The following is a 14,979-nucleotide window of genomic DNA, read 5'->3' on the forward strand; positions in this document are numbered from 1 at the left end:
GCAGCAACATGAATTAAAACTCCTAACACCATGATGAGCCTTGATTTTCATTTTCTAGGTTTTTTTGAAGTCACAGGGAAATTTTAACTTAAGTTACACAGTTTGTTAGAGATGGGCCTGCAGAGCGCAGGACATGTTTTTCCAGAAGTAATGAGTAGTTTTTTCAGCTATGGATACCGTGAAAAGCCCAGTTTTTCTAGAAGGCAGGAACTGCTTTGGTCTGAACATCAGGCCTCTTCCATATACACTGGGTTGTGCATCTGGAATGGTTAGTCATTCTGAAAGTCTTGATTGAGTTGTGAATCCCAGTCCTTCACTCACTGCCATTTCAAGAGCTTGTTAAATAGATCTGCTAGCTGGAGGAGAGCCTAAAGTATACCTGTTGCTTTTAATTTCAATACAGAAATCCAGAGTCTTCATAACACACATTTTATGTTATTTTTGGCCGTATAATACTCTGACGTATCTGATTCATTTAATATTTACAGGAGGTATTTTCTCTTAGAAGAAGATTAGGAAGAACTCCATGCCCTTGTCCTTGCAAAAGCCAGACCATCATTGTTATTGGGACTGTTGTTATTTTATCTCACAGTGTGCTCAGGGATTTCTTTCAAGCAGCTGTGCTCGATTGTTTAGGTGGAAGAAGTGGGCAAACTGTGCTCAGTGATCTTTATTGTCCTTTTTGTCTTGCAGATCAAGGGATTTTAATGGCTTTCAGGTAGAAGCCAAGTGGAGACAATCAAAATGAATTCTATGGACAGGCATATACAGCAGACTAATGACCGGCTGCAGTGCATAAAACAGGTAAGCTGAAGGTGAAAATCATTGATGCTAGATGAGCATTGTGTATTGTGGGGCAGGGTGTGTTGTGCATTATGGTTACCTTTTGCTTAATTAATATCCTTGCCTTTTAGAGGGGAGGAGAATTTCTGCTGCAAGAGCTGGTGTATAAACCTCAAAAGCCAAACTTTCACCTTTCTCAGAAATCTTCATCCTGGAGACTCAATAAATCTGTCTCAGCTGAAAGCTAGTGATGCTAGTCCTGCCAACTCTGCCCTGAAGGTGTCACAGTGGGCAGCCATCGTATTTGTGCTCTGAGCACAGTAAACCAAAATTTCAATGGGACAGTTTTGATTCTAATCCAGTATCTGACCTGAGATCTGCACTGCCTGGAGACTCAAACTTGGACAGTTGGCATACCTCCAAGTGCTCAGGTTAATCGGTTTGTGTGGAGATGTAAAAACTTCCATTTGCAAAGTAAAATTTCCAGAAGCATCTGTTTGCAAAGGTGAAGGGCCCTTATAATTCACTGAAAGGCAGTGGGATCTAAGTCTCATTTACAGATTTCCCCATTGTAACTGTGCTTGCAAATGCTTTTATAATCAAGTGAAACTACAAAGGCAAGGACGGAATGAGCAAATGCTGTCTAAAAAATTAACCTTCTTAGTGAGCTTTGCTTTCCAGTGTTGCAGGCAGTGTGTATCTTCCCCTCACATACATTTGTCTCCACATGCAGGAATCCTTACAGAAAATTCACTGCAATGGTCCTTTGGGTAGAGGGAGGTGAGGAAGAGAATGGTTTCTTATGTTGATGTTTCCTGTTTGTATTTCTAAAACAATGCAAATATCCAGCAAACAGGTGCATAAAAGCAAGCAGCAGACAGGTATTTTGAATTTTGGTTATCCCAACTGGATCCATGAGATGAACTCCAAATTTAAATCTCTTCAGAACTGGTTGAAATTTTCTGAATTACACTGGAAAAAACAGAAAGACATTATTCTGTGAAATAATGTTCACAAACCATTTTTCCCTGTTGTCTGAGCAGTTTTTTATGTCAGTTCAGGCCACAGCATTCTGCTGTTTCAATTTTATATTTGTGTTAACTAAGTTAAAAACGTACCTGCCTGCTTGTGCTGTGGGATGTGCAAATTGTTTCTTGAGGGAGGGCAGCATTTCTCTGTTTGTAGATTTATTTGTGTTGTAGACACAAGCACCCTAAATGAAAGGAACATATAAAAAATAAGCATGAGTATGGTACTGAATTGGTCTAGATTTTTAAACTTTTTTTTTTTTTTAATCTACCAATTCTTCAAGAGGGGCAGCAGAGCAGAAGGTGCTGATCTCTCTCTTGTGATCAGCAATAGGGCATGAGGAAATGGAATGAAGCTGCGTCAGGGAAAGTTCAGATGGGTCATTAGGAAAAGGCTCTTCACCAAGAGGGTGGTCGGTCACTGGAACAGGCTCCCCAGGGAAGTCAGAGTTCAAGGAACATCTGGATGACCCTCTTAGTCATATGATTTAGTTTTAGGTAGTCCTGTGAGGAGCAGGGAGTTGGACTCAAGGACCCTTATGGGCCCCTTCCAGCTTGAGTTACTCTGTGATTCTATGATTATCTGTTTCCGTTCTCTTAGTTTCAGCATTCTCCATCATTATGTTTTCTCATGTTTGCCTAGATATTAGTAGAAGTTTATATTTTCTAGGATGTGTTGTATTGCAAAGAAGAGAAAATGTGTGGTTTTTTGCAAGTCTGGTCATGCAGATACTTTGGGGGATGAGGCTTTGAGCAACCTGGTCTAGTGGAGAGTGTCCCTGCCCATGGCAGGGGGGTTGGAACTGGATGATCTTTAAGGTCCTTTCCAACCCAAACCATTCTATGATTGTATGATTCTATATAGAAAAAGAATAGAGTTCATACCTAAACAATATGATTTTTCTCTATATATTTCCTTTATAAGAGAAGATTTTGTATAAATCAAACAAAGCCAGTTCATAAGTCAAGGAGCAGAAACAGGAATCCGTCCCTGCAGAACTGCTGGACATTATCCAGCATTGGTCCGTGGTGGCTCTCTCTCTTTCATCACTCTGTGGTGAAAGTTAATGTATCTCACAGCCCTTTAGAGTCCTGAGGGAAATAAGAATGTTGGGATTTCTTCCCTGTTTCTTATGAACAACTATCTGGTTCAGAAAAAACATGCCCTTGGCTTGCACAAATTGGTGTCCTTTTTGACCATCCTACCCCGTAGGATGAACAATTAGTGACTTGCAGAACAATTTAACCTTCCAGCTGTAAGAACAGGCCTTTAGATCAAGTGGAGACAAAGGGAGAATGCTGCTCAGTTCCTTTTTCTAGAGCTGTCCGTTTCAGTACATAGAGAATTTGTATTATTTTAGTTAGATAAAAGAATATCAAACTGCACTTCTTACAGTATTAAAGAGATATTTTTTCCAATGTAATGGGTACTCTGTCAATTAAGCTACTAACTTCATTTATACATAGTGCTAGTTTACATAGGCAGCTAGGTTATTTCTTATGCTCAGCGGAAGGGAGGAAGGTCAGACTTCCCAGGATTTGTGGAGCGTTCTTGGCTTTGTTTGATCCTGTCTGGAAGAAAACTCAGGGTTTTCTGGTGGGCAGAGGCATGCTTGCATAGCTGCTCTGTTCTGTCAGACAGCAAAGGATGCCTGATGAGGAGGTATCCTCTTTGGGCATGCTTGGGTGCCTGCCCCAATAAGAGAATAGGGATGCTTTTGTTTTCAACTCATGAAAAAATGTAGTTAACCATGACAGTGGCTGAACACCAAAAATAAATATTTCACTTTTGTGAAATTGGCAATACTTGTAGTTTTGTTGGAGAGGAATGGCTGATTTTGTTGTTGTAGAAGAATATAGCATAGAGACTGCTCTGTGATTTTTCATAGTTCCAAAATCTCATGTTGTTACCTTTGCAGTAGTGGAGAAAGAGACAGCAACCAACTCTGACTACCTTTTTGGAGGAGACTCGCCTCTCTGTCACAATATCCTAAATTTCCAGCTTGGAGACATTTACCTTGTTCTTTGAGGCAGGTTATTAGCTGCCAAAATTAAGGTGGTACTACAAAGAGTAATTTCCAGTTCACCCATAGGGAACTCGACCGCATGCTGTTATGTGCACATTGGTTTAGGGAGCAAAGCAGTACCTTGCATGGCCATATCAATGTATCTCCACTGATTTTGGGGATTAACTGCAAGGTCAGACAAAAATCTGCCTGACTTTTCTTCTCCAGTGTCCAGGCTTTTATGCTTTCTTCCCAGCCTGTGAACAAACGGTACTGCTGTTCCCCTGAAAACACTTGTGCTTTTGGGGTCATTAACACAGCAGTGGCCTAGAAGGTGCATTGCAACAGGGGGAGGAAAACCATCCTTCCTTGGTGCCAGCATCTGCATGTTTTACAACCTTGCTGGCAGCGAGTGGCGCATGCAGCCAGACCGAGAGCTGTCTACTGTCCTCCTTGCCCCTCTCCCTGCCCCTAAGAAACACTATAAATGGTAATCCCTGTCTGTGTGTGTCTGTGTGTCTGTGCGTGTGTGTCTGGGTGTGTGTGCGTGTGTGTGCGTGTGTCTGTGTGTGTGCGCGTGCGCGCGCGCGTGTGTGTGTGTGTGTGTGTGTCTGTGTGTCTGTGTGTGTGCTGAAAGGGAAAACGGAAGCGATTAAAAAAATCTCCAGAGTGCTGTGGAAGGCTGAAGCAGCTTGTGTGGTCTCTTTGTAGCTGATTCCCTCAGTATTCGTAACTGTTATGTGCTTTACAATCAAACAATAGTTTCCTTGATGTTCACTGGAAAAAGCCAAAGTAACAGCCTTTCCTTAACACATGCAATTAGTGTGTCATGACACAGGAGACTCTTCAGCGTACGTTGAAGGAGTCTAGATCTTCAGGGTGCAGACATGTTTTCTTTAATGCTTTGTCCATACAAACAAAAACACAAAATGATTTTGTGCTCAGCGGAGGTCTGATAGCCCCTGAGAACTGCCCTATTCAAGGATGCAGTAGTAATCTGTTTATCTGCCGAGCAGTCATGGCTCAGGTGGCTCTGATGCGCTGTCCCCCATGGAGCCTCTGGGGCAGCAGGAGCTGCCTTGGGCAGGCACAGAGCTGAATTTGAGGGATTCTCTGGTGCCTGGGGCCCAGGCACAGCCTTCTGAAGGAGACAGCTTGGCTCACACTGTATGGGAAGTCCCAACAGAGAATTGACTGGTTTTCTTAAACTATTCCTCGTAACAGACCAGAGGTATGGTTTTAATCAAACACCATCCTTTTTTTTTTTTATGTGATACGAGCAAATACCAGGCAAAATCAGTGGGTTGCCTGACATATCTTTACTCTCGTGCTGATGGGTCCAGTTTCAAAACTTAGAGCTGTTTTAAATCTAGGGGCTTCTACCTTTTGTTGTCTCTGTTTGCTGTCAGTTAGTTCATAAGGTTTCTATACATCTCTTCTGAAATTCTTGAGAAGAGGAAGATGGATAAAATCTTTCCATACTTAAGTTACATTTCAGGATAGGTGCGTGATATCTCCCTGCTGTGCTGAGGACAGTTGTCAAGGTACATACTAGAGCTGTGCTGAAGTTTTAGTAACAGGTTAAAGGGAAGTATGGAAAGGCTCTCTGGTGTCAAAAGTATTTGGTCACGGTGGGAATAGAGAAGGTTGTTTGTGCTGCTTGTGTCACATTACATAAGGACACCTGGAGCATCAAATGATGCTGGATCACTTAGGGGACCCCACTTAATTGGAGGCACACGTCACGTAGCTGATTTCTAGACACAGATCAGCATTTCTCCACTCGTTCCTTCAAGGAAGCTTGCTGAATTGCTGCACTTGTGATGCTTTATAATGCCTTTCTAGCCACTCAGAGAGATATGCTAAAAGTTGTAGTTGCTGTGTGTTTGTGTTGATCTTTTCTTGCTCAAATTGGAAACAAACAGGCCCATTTATTTCATCATTCAGCAGCTGGGTTTTTGGTCATTTGCAATTCAGAGGAAAACAGAATTATTTGTATGCTTACATAACTGTAGCTTTTAAGTGCTGAAATGTTATAACTGTTAGCATTTAAGCTCTTCAATATTGTTTTTGCAGACTTATATAAATGCTCAGCAGTCCTAAACATGTAATTTTTAATATATTTTGGACTGGTTAATATGGACTGGTATGAAATTATAGCTGGAAAGGTTTTAATAAAGCTTCATGAAAATTTCATTCTTCAAGAACTTTCAACATGAGAAGTATTGTTATGAAAGGTGCATTTATTTAAGTACATATTTTTTGGTTGTAGCCTGTATATGTTACAGGTTTTTTAGCGGCTAAATATGAAACAACATACAGCAGTAAGGCTAATGGTGAAAAAGATCTTTCTTTTCCATAAAAAGACATTTGATGGGCCTCAAGTGTTACAGCTTATTGGTTGAATGGTCCAATGCAGTCTTAGTAGCTATATTTCTTTTTTTTTTTTTCCCTGAGACCCATAGCTACAAATTCTTTGTGTGCTTTCGTGCTCAGGCTGTTGGAATATTCCCCTGCTAGAGTTAAGTATGTTTAGGAAAAACTGACAGCAGACCAGCTTTCCTGGCTCCTCTAGTCCACTTGTCAATCAACATTCCTGTCCTGTTAGATCCTTTGTCCTGGTAGGGACTGTTCTGGCTCAGGCAGTGAAGCCACAAGGGAAAAAGCAAAGGGGCAAAGTGCTAGAAGCACTTCTGGAGGAAAGGGGGAAGAAAACACCTTCTTGAATTTTGCACTCTTTGGATGGTTTGTTTATCTGATGGTATTCCAGGGGGTGGAATCTTTTAAGGTGGGCTGGTAAAGTTGGTTTGGGTACACTTTTCTGGTTCCCAATTCTGCAGCACCTGTCCTTGAGGGCTGGGATGTTAGTATTGTTAACTGTTTTTGAAGAGAAAATACATGTTTTAAACTTACACTTAAAGCTTCGAGTACCCAAGGTATTTAGAATAACTATATTCTTTCCTGTCCAACTAACTAATCCGGCATATTGCTTAAAATTGCCTACTGGTAAATGAGGATGAACATCTGAATATGCTAGAAATCTGTAAATTGGATCCATGGTGCCCCCTCAGTGTCAGATGAGCACAGGAAACCCTTTTCAGCAGCAGCTGGGTCAAACTGCAGTGAACACGTGACATAGCTGGCAGCATGTCTCTAGGTTCTGTCATACCATTTCTGGCTCTTCCTTCATACGTATCCACTAGCTACTCTTCAGTTCCTTCCATTGCGTGCTTTAGTGCAACAGCAACTCCACAGCAGGTACAACTTACACAGCATTTACACTTAAGGACAATGTACCTGTTTGTAAAAGCAGAAGGTGTTTTTAAAAAAAAAAATGTTTGAAGCGGTGATAGTACTGTTAATACTAGGAGCCTTCAGCTATGCAGACCTCTGCCATCATCTGCTGAAGGAAAGCGCTCCTCACTGATGGCGTTCACTCCTTATGTTTCTGTGCACGATGCAGAAAGAGCTGTTAATGTTCTACATAAGCAGGTCACAAAGCACATGCTCTGGGCAGTTTTGTAAGCATACGCAAATGAAAAAAATGTATGGCAAAGCATTTTTCCTTTTGACTTTGAAATATCTCAGTAACATCTAGCTGGCTGGTAGGACCCATGAGAATAGGTCATGTGAATTTTACATCTTCCACAGTGGTATCAGTTTGTGTAGTAGTCATTTTAGGTAGTCGCCTTGAAATTTTATTGCAGCATAGATTAAGAGAATAAAATAATAAAGATTAAGTCAGTTGATTAAAAGTGCTATAAAAAGCACAATCAATGAGTAAATTACTCAAATTAGTAAAAAAAAAAATTGAAAAATAAATAAACCTGTCCAACAAATGTGGTGCTGTTTGACCAGGTATATTGAAGATTATTTGTTATTTTTTTTCAAAATCAGTGCATTTATTCTCCTGAAATTTAGAAAATGCATATATGCATTTATTTTAAATGCTTTTTTTTACAGTTGGTTCAGCACATAAGTTGGGCATTTGAGTTGGTTCTTTTTTTTCCCCCCTTGCCATCAACTCACTTTATACTCTTGGGTAGTATGTACTATTGACAATAATCTTCTAGTCAAGGGATGTTGTAATACTTCATTAATGTCTCTCAGACACGTTGATATGGAAAGAATCGCATAAAGAAACCACCAGCCCCAACTTTTCAAACACTGTGATATGCACCTCAAATTAAATGGTCCATAACACAAATTATTCATGTGGATGCCCCACTTTACCTGTATCCTTCACTTATCTTCTAATAAACGATGTTATGAAGCTAGATTTTTTGTAAAGAAGGCGGGTAAACAAATGTGGAACAAATAAGCCTATTTTCATCAATAAAAGCCATTAACAATTTAAGTAAATATTTAGATCATTATTCTAACAGTGCAATAGTATTCTAAGGTAAAGAGTATGGCCACTGCTTTGAGGAAATTAACTCCTTCATGTGTTGAGGTATTTAGGACTGTAACTACTTGCTTAAAATAATGAGATTAGAGAGGAAAGCTCCTGTATTGTTACATTGTCTTGGAATGATAAAACTAAAGAAGCCTCAGCATCGTTGATGTAGTCATGTATAGAGACATCTTGTGCTAGCATGTTATGACAGAGAGATACTGATGGAAAATGGGTTGTTTCACTTGCCAGGAAGAGTGAGTGAACTGGTTAGACAAACTGATTTCATAATTCAGTTGAGCTGTAATTGTAAATTTCAAGATAGATTGGAGCCTTGCATCATTCAGCATGGCCTTAGAGAAAGAACAAACAGTTGTACCGTTGTTTCTTGACTTTTTTTCCCCCATAAAATCACTCTTTGTGAATTATTAATCAAATATAATTCAGAGCCCTCTGATTATTTTGAGTCTTTTGTAAAGCATACTGTTCTCTGTGCTCTCAGCTGGCATAATGGCAGTCCAGGTGCTGGTGGTAAAAAGAGTACAAAGATGGGACTGGGCACTGTTGTTCCATCTCATCAATAGCTGAACAAAAAGAAATATTGCCACTAGTGTGCCCCATTCCCATCTTCAGCCAGATCTGGATCACAGCCTGTAGACTCCTAAGTCACAGTTCCTTTTGGGCAGGGGAGGGTAGAACAGCAGTAGATAAGTTTATGACAAAATGAGTTTAATTTACTGTATGTTCCCTTATATAACACAAAGTTATATCAAAGTATATAATAAATATACTGCAGTTACGCAGATATGAAGGGTACAGAGCAGGAAGATGGCAATATAATTCTGATCAGCAGAGCTAGGGAATGATTCTTGTTTTAGCTATTCTAGTTTCTGTGTATAGGGCTCGAGGATGAGGATGTTGAATCCATCTCTAACACTTCTGTAGAACTACTGGACAAGCCAAGGCTGTAGTATATTTCCTCCAGCACATGCACATAGATGCGCAATTTTCCTCACAGATCTCATTGTATAGGAGATCCAGGCAGCAGAACAAGGCTATTCAATTACCAGGTGTTCACCTTTTCTGAAACTGATACTGATTTATACTTGCACTTTGTATTAAAAGTGTACAAGAGAAGCATCTCTGGAAATCTGCATTAGTACAAATTTTGTTCTGTTACTGCTCACAACTGGACAACTTGCTTTGTTGCATTTAGGTAATGTTCATGCATTTTTATTTGTTCTTTTTCACATTTGTTTAGCATGTGATCTCCTTTCTCTAGTGTTGACTCCCTTGCTCATTCTACAGAGTATTTTCACGTAGGTAAAACATGATAAAGAGGTGCTGGTCCTTGCTCAGTATTTGCTGTTTTCCTTTGAAAAAGAAGCTGCAATGGACAAATGGGGCAAAGGTTACTCCCTTTCATTCTGTTTTTTGTAAGTAGGCATGGCTAACATGATTTTAATCTTTCTCTATGTATCTAGTGCTTCTCAAAATGTGAGCTTAATTAAATATTTATAAAGCCTCCAATGGAATGAGCCATGTAAGTGCAAGATAATTCTATTAATTAGCGATCTCTCAATCTCACAAACACTAAATTGGGGGTGGGGGTGCGGATTATCTGAATACAAAATGCACAGCTTGAGCCTCTTAATTTTTTGATAAATAAAACAATCTTTGATATTGAACGGGACTATAGAGAATTGAACTGTATATAACCATATGCAGATAAACAAAAATCACTATCCCAAAAGACAGAAAATAGCTCAATACTCCCCTCTATCCTCTTGAAAAAGACCATTTGTTTTGAATCTTCATTGCAGATGAGTTCTTAATATACTGAGTATAGCTGCTTGTGGATAAGGCCTTTGTATAATCAGACTTGGCTGTAAAAAACAAACCAAAACAAAACAAAAAAACCCCCACAAAAAAACAGAGAAACCACGTATTTCAGGTTATGGAATTTTCTACGTTTTAAATGTATCCTCAGTTAATATCCGATATTCCTTTTCTGCCAAAGCACCTGGACACCAAATCCTGTCTCTCAAGGGTCAGGGTATGCAGGTATGCACCAGAGTTAGAAGAGTCATGTAAATGTGGAAAAAAACAGCTGCTTCCTCAAGCAGTATCAATTGGTTTAGTTACAAAGGAACTACGATTTCTGCATTAATAGCTTTGAGCATCCTTATTTTTATATATAAAGTTCGATTACTCCTGTATGTTTTGTTTTGCTTTTAAATTCCTAGATTTTACAACTATATGGGAATTTTAACTTTCATTGTTGTGGAGAAAGGCTTGAAAACCTGCATGCCACTAGCTGAAAATAGCAAGCAGATCATGTGAACTTCAAAGTTGTATATGTGCATTTCAAATGTTACAAGCTCTATGCAAAGTTTATGGCATGCTGGGTATCTGGCTCGTCATTTGGAAAAGCTGGGTTTGGTACTGGGTTTTATATCACTTTAAATTCTGGACCTGTTGCAAGGTTTTGCAGATCTCATAGATGAACCTGTTGTCTAAAGTAGGAATAACTTTGCTGAAGTCTGAGGATTAACCCCAGAGTAAATATATATAACACCAGAATGCTAAAAATCGTTATTTCCTTTTGGCACATCTCTTTGCATGCATTGTGTTTTATGGAGCATAACAAAGAACATTAATAACAAAAAGTATTTCTCTAGGTTGAAAAAATAGAAAGTACCATTATTTTTAAAATGGGGGGTGTTGTGAGGTGGGAGGAGTATTTATACTGTGAATTCAACTTTGTCTTCCTCTTATATTGGTGGTATAGCTCCACCTTCGGGAGAAGTTCCAAATTTAATCCAAAGCGTGGGCTGCTGAGAGCGGAGTCCTGGTACCTTCCCTTCCCTGCCTTGTGTTCGCTGCCACCTTCTCTGAGTCAGGTCTAATGATTGTGTGGTCACACAGGGAATCTCGGGAATCTCACTGTAAGTGACAACTGAAAATCAGTGTTTGGGAGGTTAGTTTGCAATCAGAACAGCAAGCATGGTCTAAGGCACTGAAAGTGGTGGTTTGAGGAAGAAGCTCTTGGGGGCAGCCTGCCATGGGACTAAGCATATCAAGAAAATGTATCCTGAGTTTTAGGTCAACTTCAGTCTAGGATTGGCATGAAAAGACGATGTGACATAACCCGTGACCATTTCCATGAGCTCCTGAGTGATCTCCAGCTGGAGTGGCACACGCTGCTGCTATCTCCCCTGCTAGTGCTAAGGTTCAAAGAGCTGTGCTGCATGCCATTGGAGAGCCAACGCAGGTGAAATTATTAGTACAGGATGAAGCTAGTTCACCGCGCAACCATGCATCCTCTTGTGCTGCACAGGAGAGCAGGCAGGAGAAGACAGATCCACAGGAGGCAGGAGCCTTTCAGGGCTGGCAGCTGCTGGTGCTTGCCTTAGCTGGCAGTGCTTTTGGAACAGCAGCCATAGCTTTCTGTCCTGCAGGAGAGCAGCTGCCTCCAGAATTTAATTTCCCCAGCTGGTGCACGAGAAGTTTTGCCAAGCATGAAGCCTTGCCACACAGTGTGTAGGAACGGGTTTAATTTCAGAGAAAAGACAAGACTACCTACCATCTAGCTGTGTTTTCTTTTTCTGTGCAGTCAGAAGCTCCGTATGCTGCTAGTGTATGCTGTTGCTAATGTAAAATTCCCAGACTTGTTGATTAGTGAAGCAAGACAGTAGACAGGGTCCAAGTGGCTAACCATGTGAGAAATTCAGTGACTGTAGGCTACTGTTAATTAACCTAGAATCTAGAAACATGGCATAGTGTCTGTGTGATAAGTTATATTATCCTCAGCAGCTCAATTAAATCAAGGAGTGAGACACAGAGCAGACGTAACTTGGCAAAATAAACAGACAACTTGAGTCAGCCTTAGTAATTTGGTGTGACATCATGTAAATAAATGCAATAACTTCTTTAGCATAGTTAAGCAGTTTGCTGCTTAAAAACTTATTTGCATGACATCTCATTTTGAATAGGTTAAGTTGTGGCAAATTAGGTCTGTGTGTTCAATCTGATGTATTCCACAGAAAAGAGAGGAAAAAAATCCTCCACCAGAGATATGTCATTTGTAAATTGAAATCCTACATTTGTTTTCTGTTGCAACAAACTAGAACATATGGATTCCATGTTTAAATGATTCATTTTCCATACCATTGCTGTCATGTTAGCAGTTCTTGATGCGTGTTTGAGATAACTTTAACCCTCTGTAATTGCTCTTAATTTTGACTGTTATTCTTCCATTACTTACTAGACTGTTCCGTCTAAGATAGACAAATGTACATCTGGGTTGCAGTCTTCTATATTTACAGGAGATAAGGCTGTTTTCCTTGCCATATTTCAGTGTGGATAATTGGTTTCAGTCTCTAAAATCATACTGAGTCTTTGGTTGCAGGAAGTGGTTTGCACCCGCTTTGGTGTGGGTGTGTAGACTGAAAGTACTTGATTGTGCTTGAGTATCCTTTTAAAAATTAAGATATTTCTTACATATGTGTTATTTCACTCATAGGGGCTTACATTCGTGTGTGATATGAAGCTTATACTTTTGGGCCCATTGCAGAGTTTTATTGCATATCGAGACTTTTTGAGCACCATCTAATTAGAAGGGAGTCACAATTTCAAGAAGTGGCTGTATTTTGAAATGTTTGCACCAAAATTTGCCACATGCCAGCTGTTGCATGTAATTCCCCATGTGAATGTTGCTTCCCACCCGACCTGGGTGAGTACATAGCAGCAAACCATGGAACGGGCACACAGGCAGTTGATGTGAAAGCTAATGAATGTGGGTCCTAGTGTACCTGCATACTCTGCCTATATGTCCAGTCTAATTTACAAAGATGGTCTGTTCTTTATGTAAATAAAACATTTAAGCCAGAGGTGGTCACAAGCAGCAGGTAGATGTTCCTGTCTTCTCTGGAATCCAGCCCAAATGTCAGCCCAGTCTTCAGCACGAGGCTTTTCTGTTACAATTCACTCTTCTTGGACATAATAAACTGGAGACCAAAGTCCTTTGCTGTTTTCTTCATCTCCCGACACCAGACTGTTAATTGAAGTGCTACAAAGAACACAAGACTCTTTCCAAGACCGAAAAGAAAGAGGCGTGGAGAGACTGTCTCTTCAAACCACCACCTGGTGATCCCTGCAATAATAATACTCTCACATGCATCAAGTATTTCTGTGATTTCTGTTCCATTCAGGCTAAGAAAATATTGGATTTTTGGAGTTATAAATGATTACACAGAAAATTTTCTTGGGCTTTGAAATAATGAAAATTGTCATGTTTCACTAATAGCCTTCTAAAAAAGCAAACGATACTGAAAGCAATCTGGTAAATAACTGATTAATTCAGTTCACTGGCTTTGTTCATCTCTGCTTCATATTTCATTAATGCAAATCCTCTCCACTTGTTGAAAACACCGTTGCTTGCAAGCATGGTGATGTTAGGTGGCCCTTCACTAGTAGCTTTGAAGATACACCAAGGTATATCAATAGCCAGATCTGATTCATTGTCACTTTTTTCTAAACAGTCTACTGATGAGGTGATTTTTTTTTCCTTGTTTACATGAAGCACAGTCTCAGACTAGACTCTTCAGGCACATGCCTTGCTTCTGTCAAAATGCTGCCAATAATTTCAGTTGAAGAGGATGGAGCCATGTGTGAGAAATGCTTCACAACAAAGCTGATGGAAGGGTCTGGCATAAGCTTTGTTTTGTACTTCTGTTCTTGGATTGAGAGCTAAGAAAATATCTTTAATTTCGTTCGATTAATATAGTAGATGTAATATGCTTCTCAAGCAGGCTTTTTGTTATAAGAATGTCAATGACATTGGGGCTTTTTGCCCTGGTTACAGTATTTAAGCTGTCAATAAATTAAAAAAAAAAAAAAATTGCAGTAGGCATTTGGAATGTCTTCTTGCGTAACTGAGGCAAGGAGTTGCACTTCCCTTCATGCTTTGGTTCATGCTGGATCTTCTTTTTGTTTTCCACAAAAGTAACCTTGCCCTCTGTAATCTGAAAAAGAAAATTGGAGGAAAATGTTACTTTAAAAATACTAAGAAAAACAGAAAGCTGTGAGAAATATGTCTCAGACAGAACTGCGTGAGACATTGCTAGAAGAGACCCAGCAGGACCAGCTTTTCTCTCATCCCAGAAACTACTCAAATCAACTCCGCAGAGATGGAAACCACCGGTATTCTGACTTTTATTATGGTCTGTTTGGGGATTTTTAGCCTATAATGGGACTAATAGAATGCCTATCTTGCCCAACAAGTTTCTAAGCTCATTTCAGTTGCATAGTTACATTTAATAAGTCAGGATTTCAGTATCCCCTCTGTATTTAAGAAGTGGGTGATGACAGTGTGCCTCAGTGCTCAGTCCTGATGCAGTGAAATAACTTGATGGAGAGTTACAGAACAAACAGATCAAGTCATTGAGGTCACCGTGACACAGGCAAGTAGAAGGAGCCTTTTCTTCCATGGAGAAGTGCAAATTTAATATATTTCGGACCTTTAGTCTAGGAAAGAGATACAGCTTTTCAGTGCTGTCACAGGAAGTAGAAATTGCCATTATGCGATGCTAAACTGAAAACTAAGCATATGACTAAGGTCCTGCTCTGCTTTTTTATTTAGTAGCCTAAACCTATAAAAATTGTTCTGATTCAGGTGTGATGTCTGTTTCTCAGTGGGGAAATTTCATTGTAAACATTAGTGGAACATGCCATGTGTGTAGCTGGCAAACAGCAATGTTGGTGAAAA

At 39.9% G+C, this 14,979-nt stretch overlaps 1 long non-coding RNA gene across 1 annotated transcript in view; it reads left to right on the plus strand.

Moving 5' to 3' along the window:
- Nucleotides 1-691: 691 nt before the first annotated feature.
- The window catches only part of LOC104468973, a 30,433-nt gene continuing 16,145 nt past the window's right edge, over nucleotides 692-14,979 (plus strand). The window contains exon 1 of the long non-coding RNA XR_727628.1: nucleotides 692-804. This is a non-coding gene — a long non-coding RNA (uncharacterized LOC104468973). The remainder of the gene's footprint in view (nucleotides 805-14,979) is intronic.

This window comes from Pterocles gutturalis, unplaced genomic scaffold (genome assembly GCF_000699245.1).
Source record: "Pterocles gutturalis isolate BGI_N339 unplaced genomic scaffold, ASM69924v1 scaffold30260, whole genome shotgun sequence".
In the NCBI taxonomy this organism is placed as follows: domain Eukaryota; kingdom Metazoa; phylum Chordata; class Aves; order Pterocliformes; family Pteroclidae; genus Pterocles; species Pterocles gutturalis.